Source organism: Rhipicephalus microplus, chromosome 8, assembly GCF_043290135.1.
Source record: "Rhipicephalus microplus isolate Deutch F79 chromosome 8, USDA_Rmic, whole genome shotgun sequence".
In the NCBI taxonomy this organism is placed as follows: domain Eukaryota; kingdom Metazoa; phylum Arthropoda; class Arachnida; order Ixodida; family Ixodidae; genus Rhipicephalus; species Rhipicephalus microplus.
The window spans coordinates 134,634,038-134,652,038 of NC_134707.1; the positions used below are offsets into that span (position 1 = coordinate 134,634,038).

Genomic DNA, 18,001 nt, shown 5'->3' on the forward strand with positions numbered 1-18,001 from the left:
TGGGCGCAGTGAGCAAGTTGACTTGCGGAGTAGGTTGCTGAGCCGACAGTTCAGAAATATCACACTCTTGCAACGACGACATGACGCCTAGTTTAATACCAGCAGGCAGCACATGCGTGGAGAAACCAAAGTTCAAAAGAGACAGATGGGTCTGATTGTGGCATACTCTCACCACGGTGTGCGAGACAGCAATGGAGTGCTTTAGCACAACGTCTGTAATAGGTGAAACGACATATTCACCATCGCACACAGGCGGATCACACACGAGCTGCACGTAAGTCGCGGCTTGCGGCGGAAGATGCAGGAACTCGGTGGCACAAAGGCGACTTTGAGCGTCATGGGCAACAGCGGCGTCAAAAGGCAGTTCCAACTGAAGAACACCCGTCGAGCAGTCGATAAGAACGGACTGCGCAGAGAGAAAGTCGAGGCCAAGAATCACGTCATGTGGGCACTGCTCAAGCACGGTGAACAATACGACGGTCTGGCGCCCCGCAATACACACGCGAGAGGTACACATGCCGAGAACGGCAGATGTGCTCCCATCGGCAAGCATTACTGCACACTTAATAGGAGGCGTGATCACTTTTCGCCGTTTAATACAGAGAGCAGCGCTCATGACTGAAATTTGTGCACCAGTGTCTATGAGGGCTGTAACGGTAACGTCATCCACCAAAAGGTCCAAAATATTGCGGCGTGTAGGAATCGTCAACAGAGGATTTGCAGAATGGGTCGTTAATGCAGCGTCACCTCCGGGAGCTGCATGGTCTAGTTTCCCGAGGTTGAGGGCCCAGGTCGTGCAGGGGACATGGATCGAGAAATCATCGGCGAGAGAGATCGGCGGCCTTGGGGTGATGGTGACCGGCTCAACCTACGGCCCTGAACGTTAGTAGGAGCAGGCTGTGGATCGTACGGAGTAGAAAAGCGGCGAGAACTGCCTTCAAAGCGACGCCATGTCCCAGTGTTCCAAGATGAATCGGATGACCAACGATTGCGACAGTAGCGTGCAATGTGGCCGGCGCGAGAGCAGTGAAAGCAGATCGGTATATCAGCCGACGTTCTCCATTCAGCAGGGTTCCGGTAGCGGGAAGGGTAGCGTGAAGGGTACACCGGAATCTGGTTAACAGAAGCCAAGCTCCCGGTGGTGCGAACAGCGCAAACAGGTGTGATGCCAACATTTGCTATTTCTTGGCGAACGATGGCTTGGATGAGGGAGACGGTGGATGCGTTGTCTTGAGGACCGTCAGAGGCGATGGCTGCAGGAGCCATTGCTTCGAGTTCGCGACGAACGATTGGGGTGACATTTTCGGACGATGTAGCTTGCCTGAACTTGGGGCTGTCTTCACAGGTCGAAGTGGCTGCAGTATTAGGCAGACGCGCAAACTGGCGGGTTATGCGACGGTTCCTGGCGTGCTCGAAGCGCTGACACTCCTTCACAACCGCGTCGACGGTGGCGCAATCTTTAACGATCAACAGATTGAAGGCGTCATTGGCAATTCCCTTCAATATGTGAGCGATTTTGTCAGTTTCGCTCATGTTCTCGTCCACCTTTCGACAGAGGCCCAATACGTCCTGTATGTAAGATACATATGATTCTGTCGATGTCTGCACGCGACATTCCAGCTCTTTCCTCGCGGCCTGCTGTCGCCAAAATGGCCTGCTGAATAACTCGAGAAGCTTCAATTTGCAAACGTCTCAGCTGGTAGACTCCGACTCATGCGTCTCATACCAGGTGAGCGCCGTATCCCGCAAGTAAGATGCAACGTTGGCCAGCATTAACGTAGGGTCCCACCTATAGTATTCACTCACGCGCTCGTACAAAGCGACCCAATCTTCAACATTCACCTTGTCCTAGCCTGTGCCCGAGAAGGTTCCGGGGTCTCGTGGAGGCAGCAGAATCAGAGGAGGCAGCTGCTGCTGGTGCTGCTGGTGCTGGTGCTGCTGCTGCTGCAGCTGCGGCTGCTGTTGCTCTTGTGGGTGGGCCTTTTGGGCCATTGCAGGAAAATGAAGGTGTCGACCACTTCGAAGTTCCGTGTTGGTTTGCCGGAAAAGCCAGGTAGGCGTACCCCGGCACCTCCACCAAGTATCTTACAAGAAAACGTATATTTACAGATATTTACAATGATTACACGCGATGACAATGCCTGGCGCACTGGCGGGCTGGAACCAGTCTCTATCCACTTCTTAGTCTTTTCTTCCAGCCAGGGACCCTCTACCGCTTTATGCCCCAATCCCACTACTGCCTTGTGGCAATATGTTCGGAATTTTGTACAGCGATGGAACGGATTTCGTCAACGTCTGCTTTAAAGGTGGCTACGTTCGCACAGTCTGCTACAAATTTAGCAAGCCTTTGGTTCATGTTCTCAAAAGTTTTATCATACTGGGAAAGTGTAGATTGAATGCTTTTCAATTTTTAGGAGGGGGTAATCGAACTTCGTCAAGGACAGACAAGACGTCACCAGCTGTTTGGGTGGAGGATGAAAGGTAGTAGGGCCTGGGTTTTCTGTGGAGGATGAACTAGTAGTAGGGCCTTGGTTTTCTTCTATGTCTCCGGTGAGCAGCAAGAGGTTTAGTAAGCAGTAGCAGTAATGATAGAGGGCACCATAGCAACACCGTTGGCTCGGCAACACTATCATCGTATATTGCCATGTAGGCTTGGCAAATATGGAGTAGCGGTTCGTTACCTGCATAAAAAACAGGCGTCGCAGGTGAGCGTTCGCCATCGATACGTTGTTGCCGAGCCCACTGGAGGGGCAACGAGTGACGCTGGTGATTTTATAGTAGCGGTGTGGCGCCGGTGTCAGGCCAGTGACGTGCGAACAGCGTGACTTTGGGGAGTGCAGAAGGCGGGGTAGAACAGGCGGCAGTTTGGCGATGCAGCGGTCTTGAAGGGGGCTGTCAGTGAAACGCTGTAGTGGCAAGTCGATTGGGAGCTGTGGTCGCCAGTGCAGCGAGACCAAGCTTCCGTCGGTACCGTGAGGCTCCGTGCAGAAGACTGTCGGAACACCTGCCCAGGCGACAATCTGCATGAAAACAGGCTACGCTGGTGAGCGTTCGCCATCGATTCGTTGTTGCCGAGCCCACTGTTTTGCCCATGACTGACTTGGCAGGTATGAACGGACGGACGAACGGACGTCCGTCCGTTCGTCGGACCTTTCGAAGCTTCGCCCCGCTCATCATCATTCACTCCGTAGATATGCTGGGATTTGGGCTGGACGGTATTTTTCGCTAGTGAAGACAGGACATGCTATGGCCAAGCTAACTACACTAACTCATGGTAAAATTGAGGTAATGAGGTCACCTCTTAAAAATACAGTGCTAATGAATCCATGTAAAGCTAGAACTTGGCTAGCTAAATCATGCTAGATGATAACCTAACTAAACATTGTTAATTACGTGACGCAAGTACACCAAGTAAATCAGTGCTCATTAGCCCTCATTATTGATGACAATTAGTATCCTGCTAATCAGGAATACGTTTATTAGCCTCATACTGATCATGATATTGCTGATTGCTCCCGAGATACTTGCTATTTAGATAAAGCCTCTTAACCTCTAAATTGAAGCCTTAGCCAATGAATACAATGAAATGAAGACAAAGCTGATGTGATCGTCATTTCGAAGCCGACCACACATCATTGTAGACGACCAACTTAAAAAGCTGCAAATATCTAAGTTATCACAAGCTCCTCTATTGCTCCAGCCTTGCACAAGTAGGGTAAGCTCACCAAATTTATATGCAATGAAACTGCCACGCAGCGTTCAATGCATCTAACGCTTGACGGTCACACCGGCACCATCCCAGTGACGATTTGAACTGGGGCCTTCTCAGAATCAGTGAGCTTGTATCTAAGTTCAGGCGTCAGTCAGTTCAATTGACAGACGCCCACGGTGAAGATCGCGTACGCTCACCACGTTTGCTCTTGCCGAAGAGCAAACGTGTTAACGTTTCATATTTAATCGTCCAGCAAACTCACGTAAAGCTGGACGATTTATCTATCAACTTTATCGCGATGACTATGCATAGATGCACGCAGAAGTAGAAGCGATATCACCACGCGCCCACGACGTTTTGCACTCAATTTCACCGCGCTCACGACGTATGTAATCACAGACGTGTTGCCACCATGATGTGAGTGCCCCTGTTGACCGCCTGTCCTTATGTTTATCTGTAATATTTGATAGAAGCAAAAGGAGCAGCACAAAAGTGCTGTGTATGCACCCTTATTGCCTTTGAGAGTGGAAATCTTCATTCTGCAAGTGGAACGAAAGAACCTGTTCGAAAGAAGACATAGGCGCACGAACATGCCTGTGGAAGGTGCGTGTTGAGTTGGCAAAAAGATAGCGTGACAATCACGCTGACGTCGCTCCACTGTTGAAATAACTGAGTGTTGGTGCTGACGTGATCGAACGCGGCGTTTCTTCGATACCTGCCGCAGAAGTAGCAAATGCGTTTCCACCGCCATGCTCGGAGCAAACTCGTCTGCCCGAGAAGCTTGGGGCACCCTGCATAGCACCCCTTCTGTTTGCTATTATGACAGTCTACGCGCAATATTTGAAAGCAACTAACCAGCTCACCCGGCACGCATGGCCGTCAATGGAAAAAAAATAATGCTAAGTAAGTAGATTTTTTATAGCAAGTTGATCGATGGTGGACCCTCGCATGCTTGGTTCCGATTATGAATATAGGATGTCTCATTCATTATTATGTAGGGTTTAACGCCCCAAAACCATAATGGGATTATGAGAGACACCATAGTGGAGGGCTCTGGAAATTTTGACCACCAGGGGTTCTTTAACGTGCACGCAATTGTGAGCACAAGGGCGCACAGTGATTCTGCCTCTATTGAAAATGCAGCCGCCACAGACGGGATTCGATCCCGCGGCCTGCGGTCAGCAGCTGTGTACCTCTGCCACTAGACCACCATGGTGGGGTGGCATGTCTTAATCATTGACGTGTTTACTCAACTGCGACGTAGAAAAAAAAGAAACAACTGCACATTTCTATAACACCACCACATATATACACTCTCCACAATGTTAAAAGAGATTAGGTGAGCTATGGGTTAACGTTCCATTTTTAACCCAACACTTACGTTTGACATAGCGGCCCACTTGTCTACGTTGAACTGCTGCATCTAACTGGATCTTAACAGATTTCTAAACAGAATGTAATGCCAGTAGCACAGAGAGTAGTCTAAATAATAAATAAGTACAAATTTTAAATAAAAGAAACACCTATTACTCATTAAAAATCCATGTTTGACCTATGTATTGCTCATATAAATTTCCCTGAATTCATAAAAATTGAAAGCGTATTTCTCGGAACCTCGAATCCACAGAACTGTTCGAACAGTTTGCGACGCATCTGTATTGCTTGCATACTCTTTCTGATTGCAAAAGAGCAGCAGCCAAACAAAGCAAAATATTGAAACAAACTGTACAGCGCACTTGCAATGCCCTTGGCGCAATGCGAGCGTTGGTTCAAGAGTGACCCTCGTATTGCACTTGACTATGCTTTCTCCAGAACACTTTTTTCTTATTGCGGATAATTCTTGCAACGTAGGCTCACTGCCTCAGGTCGGAAGCTACCTTCAGTCCTCCTTGAGCGAGAGTACTTTGAAGTCTTCCACATCTCGGCAACCGAAAGTAGTTTAATTCGTGGACTGCTGAAGCAACCTGTGCGGAAATTCAGCAGGTAAGACAACATTCGTTGTAGCCACAAGCAGACGAATATGAGAGGCCAGCAAAAATGGAAGTGCATTTAGAAGTTGTCTAACTGTAGTTTGTTATTTGCTACATAATGAAAATTGATTGAACTCAACGAAGGATCAGGCTTTCTGCCAGTGCCAGCCTTTGACGTGAAACCCAAGGATTTAAATATTAGGATTGGCAAACTCAACTCTCCCCATGGAAGTGCATAGGAAGTGTTTTAAACACCACTGAAATATGTCTTGTATGTATGAAAAGTTTTTGCGTTCATTGGTGTGGTCGATTGTTGCGTAGTGCCAGAGGTAATACACAAGCGTGGTTTTATTAGGGAGCAAGTTGTGCCCAAAAAGCAGTTATGAAGTAATGAGAGTCTGCTAAAGCGATTTGCACACACACATACATTGTTTAACCCTTTGATGCCCCAAATTTTGTTTAAGTGCACAACATGAAAAAAACTCTGGCATGCATAAAAAAAGGTCACAATATGCCAATTACGTTGTCAGATAAAAAATATGTTTATTTATAGGTGAGTACTGAGGTGTTGCTCTTGAGCAACACTGGGCACTTGAGGCACTACTTCACGTGCAATGCCTTGAAGCAGTTGTGGCTTCGAAGGAGGCACAAGTGCATGTTGCACTTAGCGCAGTACAGAAACGTGTAGCCGAACTTGCAGAACTTGCATCGGTTCTTTTTTTCGGCGTACTGTGGTCAGTGGTTCATGCCATCGTACCTCACGTTCACTGTGGGCCTCGGTGTCACCGGAGAATGGATCAAGTGTTTGGTGGGCACGATTACAGCTTCAGCAGCCATACCTGACCTTCTTTTCGAAGGATTTGACTTCAGATGTGCGAGGGTTTAGGCAATCTTCACTCGGAAAGCTAGCAGAGACAACCTTCTTTTGATAGATAGCTGGGCACAGTGGCGTTTATACAGGAGCCACCCATAGACAGTCGAAACATCCATCATCCTGTAAAAAATACGCATGTACCATCTTTTTTATTTGTGGTCTGTGTGGTACAGCTCAATAAGCATTTCGGCGAGATCAACACCTCCCATGAAGGCATTGTACTCCTTTACGGCGAAAGGGCGTGGAATATCAATGCTGCGCTTTTCTTTGCTGTTCCACCGCTTGCAAAGGTCGGTTGGTTGGACACCAGCGTAGCTTGACACGAGGTGTATGGAGTCGCTGTCAAACCATTTTATGACTCCAATGTTAGAGTCCTCGTCTACGCGAAAATCCACCGAGCCTCTTCCTTGCGCCTTGAGAGTTGCGTCAGGTGTCAGCGGACACTTCTCCGTCCTGTCGACTCTAACGGTACCAACACTCAGGGATCCTTTGCGCTTCAACTCGTCTACCAGGCACAGACGGCTGAAGCAGTCATCAAAAAATAACTTGCGGTTCCTGTTTTCCGGAAGATCTTTCACCAGATCGATGACTATATCACCAGAGATGCCGAATCCATTGTCATGAGCAGTACCTTTACCTTCATAGATGATGAAGTCATGCATAATTCCGGAGACACCTGCCCTTCTGAACACCTTATAGCCTCACTTGCGGGGCTTCGATTTCATGTACTGCTTTAGCGGTAAGCGCCCCTTGAAGGGAATAGTTTGCTCGTCCACACTCTGCTGTTCTTCTGGGGCCACTGCCTTCATGTTCTTCTTCAGCTGTTTCACAAGTGGGCGCACCTTGAAAAGGCGGTCGTGGCCCTCAGCGTCTCGTGGCTTTGCCTGACAGTTGTCGTTAATATGTAGGCATTGATGTATGGCCTCGAATCTATTTCTAGACATGAGGTCCGCTACAGGCTCAAACCTCGTTCCACACTGCCACAACATCCGGAAATGAGGCACCCTGACTGTCCCCGAAATCACTAATATAGAGGATATTTCCTCATCTCCTCCTTGGTGATGTTTGCACAGGTGCCTTTCTTCTGGGTGGAATACAGATTTGATTGAAAGCACAGTGTGTCTACCATCTCTTCATCAAAAAAGGCACAAAAGTATCGGTATGGACTTAGCACATCGTCGGGCGGAGAGGGCAGCTCACCCTTCCAGGCTGTGTCATCAAGCATAACGTCTTTTGTTGTCCATTTTCTGCGAACGCTTTCTTTCATCTTTCTGCGCTGCGCGGCCGTGTGGCGGGATGTTCCCGGAACAGCTTCAACAGGGCTACTTGGCATTCCTCCGTCGTCGTCTTCTCGCGGATGTTGATCGCGAAGATTTATCACAACTTCGAGCGGACAGGAATCAATCAACGTTTTTCATCTCTACGTTCATATTCTGGATCATCTGGGTCGCTGTCAAAATCAACATCGGATAATTCACCATCCGGAAGGAAGATTTGCTCCTGTATTTCTTCATCTGTCAGCCATTTCTTTTCTTTTGACATCGCCATCTATACATGAAAGACAAAAGAATATTGTCCAATAACTATCACTTATCGTATTTCGTAGAAATAAGATTATGTTATTGCCTGGTTTTGCGTTCAGTCAAGCAGAGAAACGCAACAAGCGTCCAACCCTATATCGGCTTGCACCTCCTCAAATGCCCGACGTTGCTCGTGAGCAACAGCGTTTTCGGAGGGAAGATTTCTGACGTGTAAAATGCGGGCACACCATTCAGCCTGTTCATAAGTGTTCTACAACGCCTTATGCGCAATTTTGAGTATAACATAGCTCGCGGTAGCGTCCCGTTCCGCTGTAGTAGGATAAATTTACTCACGTGTGCGGAGCTTGCGTTACTACCTCTCAAACGGTCGAACAAAGGACTAGAAAAAGGCGATGCTGCCATCTGTGTGTATTTCTTTGAAGCTTAGAACGCTTAGTAGACTTTGTCTCTTTCCATAGATGGCGCTAGCAGTATCACACAACAACATGCTTTTGAGGAAAAAATTATTTTTGGGGTTGTTGCCCCAGAGCAACAGTGGGCATCAAAGGGTTAAGGGCAAAGCTCCTCAGATCGTGGATCAGTCCTTCTTCCTTTTTATTATTATTATTATTATTATTATTATTATTATTGTTATTAGTATTAGTAGTAGTAGTAGTAGTAGTAGTAGTAGTAGTAGTAGTAGTAGTAGTAGTAGTAGACATAATAGTATAGCAGTTGTACGTAGCCACATCAAGTTCATGATTTGCTCAATAGATGACATTATGTGTATATGTCCTTGAAAATTATATAATTCGATGACTTTAGTGATATTCACTGCATATTCACGTAGTGAATAATGATGAGCGGGCCAAAGAGTCCATCCATCCATGCGCCCGCCTGTCCGTGCGTTCCTCTTCCACTCATCCGTCCGTCCGCCCATGCTTCCGTCAATCTTCTGTGCTTCCATCCGCCCATCCATGAGTTTGTCAATTTTTCCCTCTGTCGGTGTGTCGGTCCACCCTAGCGTCTGTCTGTGAGTACGCCCGTGCGTATATACGTCCGCCCATCTGTACGTCCTTCCGTGCATCCGTGAGTCCCCATTGCCGCAAGCACGAAAAGATGGGCACATGGACGTACGAACGGATGCTCCAATTCACTCATCATCATTCACTACGTGGATATGCCGTATTTTTAACACCTGGCACGCCATCGCAATGTCTCAAGCCCGTGCACGAAAGGCAGGTGTTAAGTTGGCACACATGCGCTAGCACGCGTAAGGCGATGTAAAGGCTCACACAGCGGTTCATTGTTTTTTTTTCGTAAGAGGTTATCTTGAGAAGTATTTGTGGCATAAACCCTTCTCCGATTTGTTCATCGCCCCTTAGCGCAGTTGTTGGAGGTAACTAACACCGGAGATTTTTAATTATGTCTAGTACTGGCGGGACTTCATGCGGACAACGTGCACGACTTCCGCATGGCTTTGCTGACTCATGTTCTCTTGTCTATCAGAAATCAATTCATAGGTTTCTTCACTTAGTCGTCAAAAATTTGATAATGAGGACCAGAGTACCGTCGAATGAGTTTTTTTGACAGCCACGGTGTCGTACTGATGTCCGTATTCATACTTGATCACCCAGCTGGTATTAACGCAATAGCACTGAACAGCTCGTGTCGCAGAGATAACACCGTCGACATCTGCACCGTTGGTTGTGAGCGAAAACTTGTCCGTGAACAAAAAATTGAAAAAGAAGCAAATAAAATAAAAAATAACCTTTTCGGCCCTATTGAGGATAGAACCCAGGCTGTTTGCGTGGCGAGCAAGTGTCCTACCACAAAGCGACGACGTTACTTGCAGCTACAGCATGCTTCGGGAAAAATTACTACATAAATGTCATGTAGTGGAAGGAGTCTCCTTAACGCATTTTGTTCGACAGGTATCACGACGCAAACGAGACCATTCGTTGATCTGTAAGCGCATTTGTGAGGCCATCAATTTACGTCGAAATAGGCCGGGATAGTGCAGCCATCACCACTAAAAACACAGAAATTTTCAAACAGCTCTAAAAATGAACAACTATGTACATTTAGCGGAAAATATTTAATGCCTTTTCAGAGGCGTTGATCAAGCAAACAGCAAACGCTAGATAATGTGATGGCATCTGTGAGGCATTGTGAGACTCTTTAAGGCCTCCGAGTGGCAAGCGCGTGGCGTGTATCTTTGAGGCCATGCGACTCTTGCTGTAGTTAAAAAAACCTGTAAGTATCATTCTCGTGCGCGCGCGCATGCGTGTTGTTTGTTTGCCATCTGTGAGACATTGTGAAAAAACAAACATATTATTAAGTTGTATTTAGTGGTTGAAGGGCGCACTAGGAGCCAGATTTCGCTATCGCATTAAACTCTTAAAGACAAAGCTTAAGGGTCCCCCATTTTTTTCTTTGCAGCCCATGTTGTCGTATCTCGCGTCTTCCCATTGTTATGTATTCGTTGCCGTTCCAACTGACCTGCTTTTTCGGCTCTTTGTATGAATTCTACAACGTGGCTGACTGGAAGCTGTCGTTGGTGACTGGTAGCAAAGCTTCGCGGGTTGTAGTCACAGTGCGTCTATAGCCAAGCTGAAATGAAGTGATGCGAATCGTCTTCTCATGGTCCGTATTGTATGGGAATTCTACGTACGACAGGATTTATTTCCACGCCTTGTACTCCATGTCTACGTACATTGCGAACATATCAGTAATAGTGCGGCTTGGGCGTTTTGTTAACCCAATGGTTTTGGCGTGGAACACAGTGCTTTTCCAACGACTCGTGTTAGTAATCTTAATCAAGCACTGCACCAGTTCAGAAGGGAACGCTGCTCCTTAATCATTGATCGGTACATTTGGAGCGCTATGGCGAAAGTCTGTGTTCGCAACCAAGTCTTCGCAATGCCAGCCGTCATTCGTTCTTCCAGAAAGCCGTTTTCAGCGTACCGTGTTAAATAGTCTGTGCCGACGATGATGTACACTTTTCCTGACAATGACATTGGGAACGCCCAAAAAAAGCATTTACAACTGGTGAAAAAAAAAGGTGTTGCAGGAGGTTCTATGAGCTAGAGAAGGCCAGCTGTGTTTAAATGCTGATTAGTGCATGTACATTCATGGCAAGTCTTCACATAATGCTGCACAGACGCTAACAGCTGGGACCAGTAATGCTTGAAATACATACCGGAAAATGCCCGACTGACAATCACGTGATCCGATGATGGTTCAAGGCCAGCGTCTAGAATTTTTGGCCCCAAGGGTAACGTACGACAAGCAAGAAAATCCACTATTTGTATTTGACGTTCCTTTTACAGGCGCATTCCCATGGAAGCAGAATATGTAAACGCTCCCTTATATACACGTGAATTGTTCGCTTCATGTCCTTTGAGGTGTTTTCTGAATGGGAGCCGTTGTGTGTCACCCCTTTGATGCTGGGCGATATCCGTGGCTTCTACGGCAGTCTTCTGGAGTGTAGTTGAGTGGCAAGCGTTGTAACGAATCAGCATCATTGTGTTTCCTCTTGGACCTGTATACAACGGTAATGTTGTATTCTTGAAGCCTGAGGCTCCATATGGCAAGGCGTCCTGACGAGTTTAATGAGCTCGCCAGCCACCAACGATGCAAATAGGGCCTACGAAATCTTTCTTTGTATTCTTAAACCTATATATGAAAATAGTTTTCCGGTCATTTGCATGAAGCAAAGGTGGAAAATTCGAAATCCGTGGATAAGCTCCAAGATTCTTTTTAAATTGAGGAGAAGAACAAGTTATACCATATATTTATTTAAAAAAGTCTGTGACTAGGATATAAAGAAAGCTAGGCATTGCTACTTTTTGAACTATCTACCCACCTCAGCTGGATGCTCTGAGCTTAAGTGGAAAAGGCTAAACACTGTCTTAAAGGTAAACGCTACTCCCGAAAAGATTACGAAACTAGATATAAATGTTGAAGAGCTCTCGAATATGCTGCTTGCAAACGCTCTTAATAAGCATTTTGTTAGCGTCACCAACATTCCCGTTGGCCAATACACTGTAAATAGTCTTGCTTACATTACGAACACAATTTTTTCAACCCTGTATATGAGCCTGAAGCAAATTATATCACTCAACACCTAAATACAAGTAAAGCAAAATACATAAATTGCTTCCAGATTCAACCTATGAGGCATGTAATTGATCCCTTCTCTTTTTTACATTTTCACACTTTGCGTAATGCAGCCTTTCTATCCCTGGAGAATGCAAGCTGCACTTGAATTGGTGTTATTCAAAAAAAGGTAATAAAAATGACATGGGTAACTATAGCCCTATATCTATTCTTCAAGTGTTATCAAAACTACTAGGAAAAATAACTTTGTATCGATTTACTGATTTTGATGAAAAATATACCTATATAATACCGTTCAAATTTGGTTCGCGCAAAGGTCTTACCACGGAATAGGCGTTATTAACTCAAAAAGCAGCACTTAACAGTTCTTAACAAAAATAATTTACTCCTAGGAGTCTCGGTAGACTTCACTAAAGCATTTGATCTTATAAAATATACCCTGTTATTTGAGAAACTGTTACTCTATTGCTACAGCGGCAAAGCAGCACAACTCATAAAATCTTATGTGCAACACCGTATTCAGCGAGTCGACATAAACCAGGATCTCTCTAGTCCCCTCGCTGTGTCTTCAGGTGTGTCACAAGGCAGTATCTTAGGCCAATTATTTTTAATCCCTGTGTAACGGGGTTTATTGGCACAAGTAGTACTTGCACAGCAGGTCTATTGATGCGAAAAGCGGGCGGCAGCAACGGACTCAGGAATCACAGCACTCGGGGCAAACGCTCACGCTTGGCTCTTCTCGCTAAAGGTGTGACCCACTGCGGCACATGATCTTTTTCCTCTCTACAATGCCCCGGTGACGAAGACGAGCCATCCTGGCAAGTCAAGGTGACGAAAGTAGGAGTGGGTCGTGACAAGGCTTGAGACGACTCACGTGGACAGTCTCACGACCAAGGCGTCGCCTGTCTGTAGCTGGCGTGACCGGCTCGATCACGTATGTTACATGAGATTGACGTTCGACCACGCGATAAGGACCGTAAAACTTGGGGCCAACTTAGAGGAGAGACCTAGCGAGTGGAAGGGCAGTCAGAGCCAGACGAGCGAGCCCACGGCTAAAGTCTCGACTAGCTGCTCGCCGTCGTGGCGGTCTTTTTCAAGTGCTTGCTTGTCCGAAATGAATGATAGGGCCAACTGACGACACTCTTCAGCGTGGTGCACAATTTCAGAGAAAGGGTTGAACTCTGAGACGTCAGGACGATACGGCAAAATGGTGTCAAGGGTGGAGCATGGCTCACGCCCATATAAAAGAAAGAAAGGCGAAAAGCCTGTGGTTGACTGCGTCGCGGTGTTGTACGCATAAGTAACAAATGGAAGAATAACATCATAGTTCGATTGATCGGAATTGACATACATGGCGAGCATGTCTTCTAGCGTTCCTTTGACGCGCCCAGTTAGACCGTTGGTGAGCGGGTGGTAGGCTGTAGAGGTGCGGATCACCGTGCGGCATGCCCAAAGGAGTTCGGATAAAAACACAACTTCGGATAAAAAGACACGCCCTCGATCACTCAGCAGTTCACGTGGTGCCCCATGACGCAGTAGGAAGCGTCGCAAGACGAAATTGGCTACGTCACGTGCACCAGCCGTAGGTAGTGGAGCTGTTTCAGCATACCTCGTCAGATGGTTGACCGCGACAATGATCCATCGAATTCCAGTGGCAGTGTACGGAAGGGGACCATATAAATCAATTCCAACGCAGTCAAAAGGGCGCGCCGGACACGGTAGAGGCTGTAATGATCCGGGTGAATGGGCCACTGTCTTTCGTCGGTTTCACAGGACCGAATGTATTTTTGTACAAAGGTGTACATACCACGCCAGTAGTAACGCTGGCGGATCCGGTGATATGTTTTTAACACACCAGCGTGAGCATGTTGTGGGTCGGCATGAAGATACGCACAGATATCAAATCGCATGTGGCGTGGTATAACCAAGAGCCATTTACGGCCATCCGCATGGTAGTTTCTGCAGTATAGTTGCGCATCCAGTATCTCGAAATGTGTGGCTTGGTGGCGAAGAGCGCGTGGGTACGCAGACGATGAGGAGTCGGAAAGAATGTTGAGGAGATATTTTATCCATGAGCCTTTCCGCTGTTCAGACGACATGCTTGAGACGGAAATGGGAGCGATGGGAAAGTTGGCGTCCGAATGCAGGTCTGCGCTGGATCTCACTGCTGATCGTGAGAGGGTGTCCACATCAGAGTGTTTTCGTCTTGAGCGGTAGACGACACGAATGTCGAATTCTTGTAGGCGAATAGCCGAATGTCCAAGGCGACCTGAAGAATCTTTTAGCGACGCCAAGCAACAAAGTGCGTGGTGGTCGGTCACAACGTCGAAACTCTGTCCGTACAAGTAAGGACGAAACTTGCTCAATGCCCAAACGATTGCGAGGCATACTTTTTCAGTTACGGAGTAGTTCAGTTCCGCTTTCGTGAGTGCGTGGCTTGCATATGCGACGACGTACTCTGGAATACCGGGCATTCTTTGTGCGAGTACGGCTCCCAGACCGACCCCACTGGCGTCTGTGTGCACTTCAGTGGGGGCACTTGGATCGTAATGATATAGAATGGGTGGCGACGTGAGTAGGCGGCGCAGTGTAAGGAAGGCTTCGTTACATGCTGGGGTCCAGCTAGAAAGATTAGGTGGACCATTCAGTAGTTGCGTAAGTGGAGCTATTATCGATGCAAAGTTGTGGACGAAACGGCGAAAATACGAGCACAAGCCAATGAAGCTCCTAAGTTTTTTGAGTGAAGTTGGCTTCGGAAAGTTGGCTACGGCTCGAAATTTGTCCGGGTCGAGGCAAAGTCCATCGTTTGACACAACGTGACCAAGTGTGGTAAGTTGGCGAGCCCCGAAGCGGCACTTCATTAGGTTAAGCTGGAGGCTTGCTTTGGCAAGGCACTGAAGAAGTGTGCGCAGACGGTCGACGTGGGTAGGAAAATCAGGAGAAAATACGATAACATCATCAAGGTAGCATAAGCATATCTGCCATTTAAGGCAACGCAAAACGCTGTCCATCATTCGTTCAAACGTTGCAGGTGCATTGCACAGACCGAATGGCATAACCGTGAATTTGTATAGGCCATCTGGCGTAACGAACGCTGTTTTGGGACGGTCACATTCTGCCATCGGAACCTGCCAGTAAACTGAACGTAAGTCCAGAGAAGAAAAGAATTCAGCACCTTGTAGGCGATCGACAGCGTCATCGATGCGGGGAAGAGGGTACATATCTTTCCATGTAATTTTGTTCAGTCGCCGGTAGTCGACACAAAATCTAATCAAACCGTCTTTTTTCTTCACTAGCACAACAGGTGAAGACCAGGGGCTAGAAGATGGCTTGATGACACCGCACTGAAGCATATCATCTACGTGCTCTGCAATTACACTTCGTTCCTTGGGTGATAAGCGGTAGGGGCGTTGCCGCAATGAAGGGTGCGTTCCAGTGTAGATTGTGTGAGCGACGGTGTTAGTTTGACTCAGTGTTTTTGAGGAAGGTCAAATGAATCACGGCATTTATAGAGAAGGGTTATTAGCTGGTTCCGTTGATCCAGAGGAAGCTCGCTGTCGATTGAATGATCGAAGATATCCGAGGAGTAGTCATCCCGCGTAAAAGGAGGAGTAATAGCGTTCAGTTGATGTTGCTGGCCAGTGTCATGGGAGTCAATAGGCACGATAACGTTGTGATCAACCGGAAGAACATAGCCCAGTGTTTCCTGAGCTCTTAAGGTGAGATGGCATGAGCTAGGATTGCAAACGACAATTCCAGAAGTATCTTGGTGAGGTGGCAGAACGGCGTATGGCAGAGACGTACCGTGGCGGCGACTGAAAACGTCAGATGGGGAGAACACAATGGTAGAGCCGGACAATTCAGTGCGTTTGACGGGGACAGCGATGGCACTAAGAGAGGGAACATCTATGTCGGAAGGAACAAGAAGCTTGCCAACGTGAGTGAGCTCATTCTCGGTAGATGACGCATCAGAAAACACAGAAAATTCTACCTGCGCGCGAGCGCATTAAATTACGGCATGGTGGCGTGACGAAAAATCCTATCGAAGTATCACGTCGTGGGAACAAGTGGCCAACACGAAAAACTCGATATGGTACAGGACGTCCTGAATGATTACTCTCGCTGTACATGCTCCGACTGGTCGAATAGGTTGCGTGCTCGCGGTATTCAGCAATACATCGGAAGGCGGCGTCGTTACTTTTCGTATCAAACGGAAGAGCTTTTGACTCATCACAGATACGGCGGCACCCGTGTCAACAAGCGCAAGAGTTCGTAGACCTTCGACAAAGAGTCTCAAAACGTTTGTGGGGGACGGGCGAGGACTTCTACGATGCGACGATTTCGCAGCTCGTGCCTCCGGAGCTGCGGCAGTCAGTTTTCCGTCTCTACGGGGTTCGGTCGGCGACGCAGCGGGGACGGAGAACGGTAGCAGCGTGGTGAGGATGACCGACGGGAACCGAATGGTCGGTAGTCGGCAGCAGGGTGGTGGTCTAGTTCGGATGGGGACGGGTCGCGCTGCACTGATCGTCGGTCGCATTGACGGGTGTGATGAGTGAAGAAAACGACAACGACGAAAGTGCGGGGCAAGGCGCGTGTAATGTGCGCGTGAGTGTCAGCGAATCAGCTGATGACCTGTGGTGGCCCATGGAGGTGGCGTGCCACGATTGGGCCACGTGCGGCTATTACGTGGCAGTAGGCTATGTGGCTGGGGACGAGCCGGAGCAGCGGCAGACGGGAGACAGCGGGCCGAAGCGTCGGACGTAGGCGATCCAGGTTCCATCCAGGGAACGCGGCTGTCCACGCTACTGTCGTCCAACTACCAGTTGGGGCGGCATTGCCGGCACGAGTACTGCATCTCGGGGCGCGGCCTCGCCTGCTGTTCTCTTCCTTGCCGAGGGCATCACGGATCTCGGCGAGGCGTCTCCGCGGTCAGCCGTTCGACACAGCGATGAACGTGGCCTGGCTAAGGGTCACGCTTGCGTTGAGCATGGCGTCTCGGCGCACGCTCTTCGCTGGACGGGCTTGCCATGCCCCGCATGGAGCATTGCGTCTCCGATGCGGGTTGACTGCTCCGTGGCTGCACCCATGCCATCAAGCGCCGGTGTCAAGGGCGTCGCACTTCGGCAAGGGACGAGCGAAATGTTCTCCCGGGCGAGACGCGGGAGTGCGCACAGAGGAGCCCGGAGCCGGGCGAGGTTCAGGGTGGCCGAGGATCCAGGTGCCAGGGGAGTTCTGGCTGAATCGAGGATCGCCGAGCGGTGCCGAGCCGTACCGAGCGACGCGCCAGACTCGGATGTGGGCCGCGAGCTCATGAGCTGCAGCGTGCACCCGAGGGTACCTGGCGGTGCCCTGGCCGAGAAGAAGGAACGTGCGGAAAGGAGAGCTCGAGGGTTGAGGCCACGAAGGCAGAGGAAGCGGTGCGCCGCACGAGAGGACGAGTTTCTGGCAGCATTCCTGAGCCGGACGTGAGACCCGTACGTGTCGGCCAGGTCGAGCTCCGGTGTGTCTGTTTAAGGTCCAAGGCCGGGACCTGCCGAACGGCTCCTGCCTGGGTGCAGTGGCCGGGAACAGGTTCGTGGGCGAGGCCTACCGGGTGTGGTCCTCGTGAGCCATGGCCTGATCCTGGACCTCCAGAGTTGCGACCCTGACTGCTGGGTTTGCCGCGACGTCCGACTCAACGGCGCTGCACACGGTAGTGTATCCGTGCGCCATCAGCCGTTCCACCCATGCCATGAAATAAAAAGTTCATGTTAATCCTTTCTCGTCCGCTATCAACAAACATAGTGACGAACGTCCGTTGACC

General features: G+C 48.6%; 1 protein-coding gene across 1 annotated transcript in view; it reads left to right on the plus strand.

Annotated features, from left to right (window-relative positions):
* Positions 1–2,649: 2,649 nt before the first annotated feature.
* Positions 2,650–18,001, plus strand: part of LOC142768751 (salivary peroxidase/catechol oxidase-like) — an 83,871-nt gene continuing 68,519 nt past the window's right edge. Inside the window, exons 1-2 of the mRNA XM_075870750.1 lie at positions 2,650–2,705; positions 5,564–5,695. The gene's annotated coding sequence lies outside the window, so the exon portion shown is untranslated. The remainder of the gene's footprint in view (positions 2,706–5,563; positions 5,696–18,001) is intronic.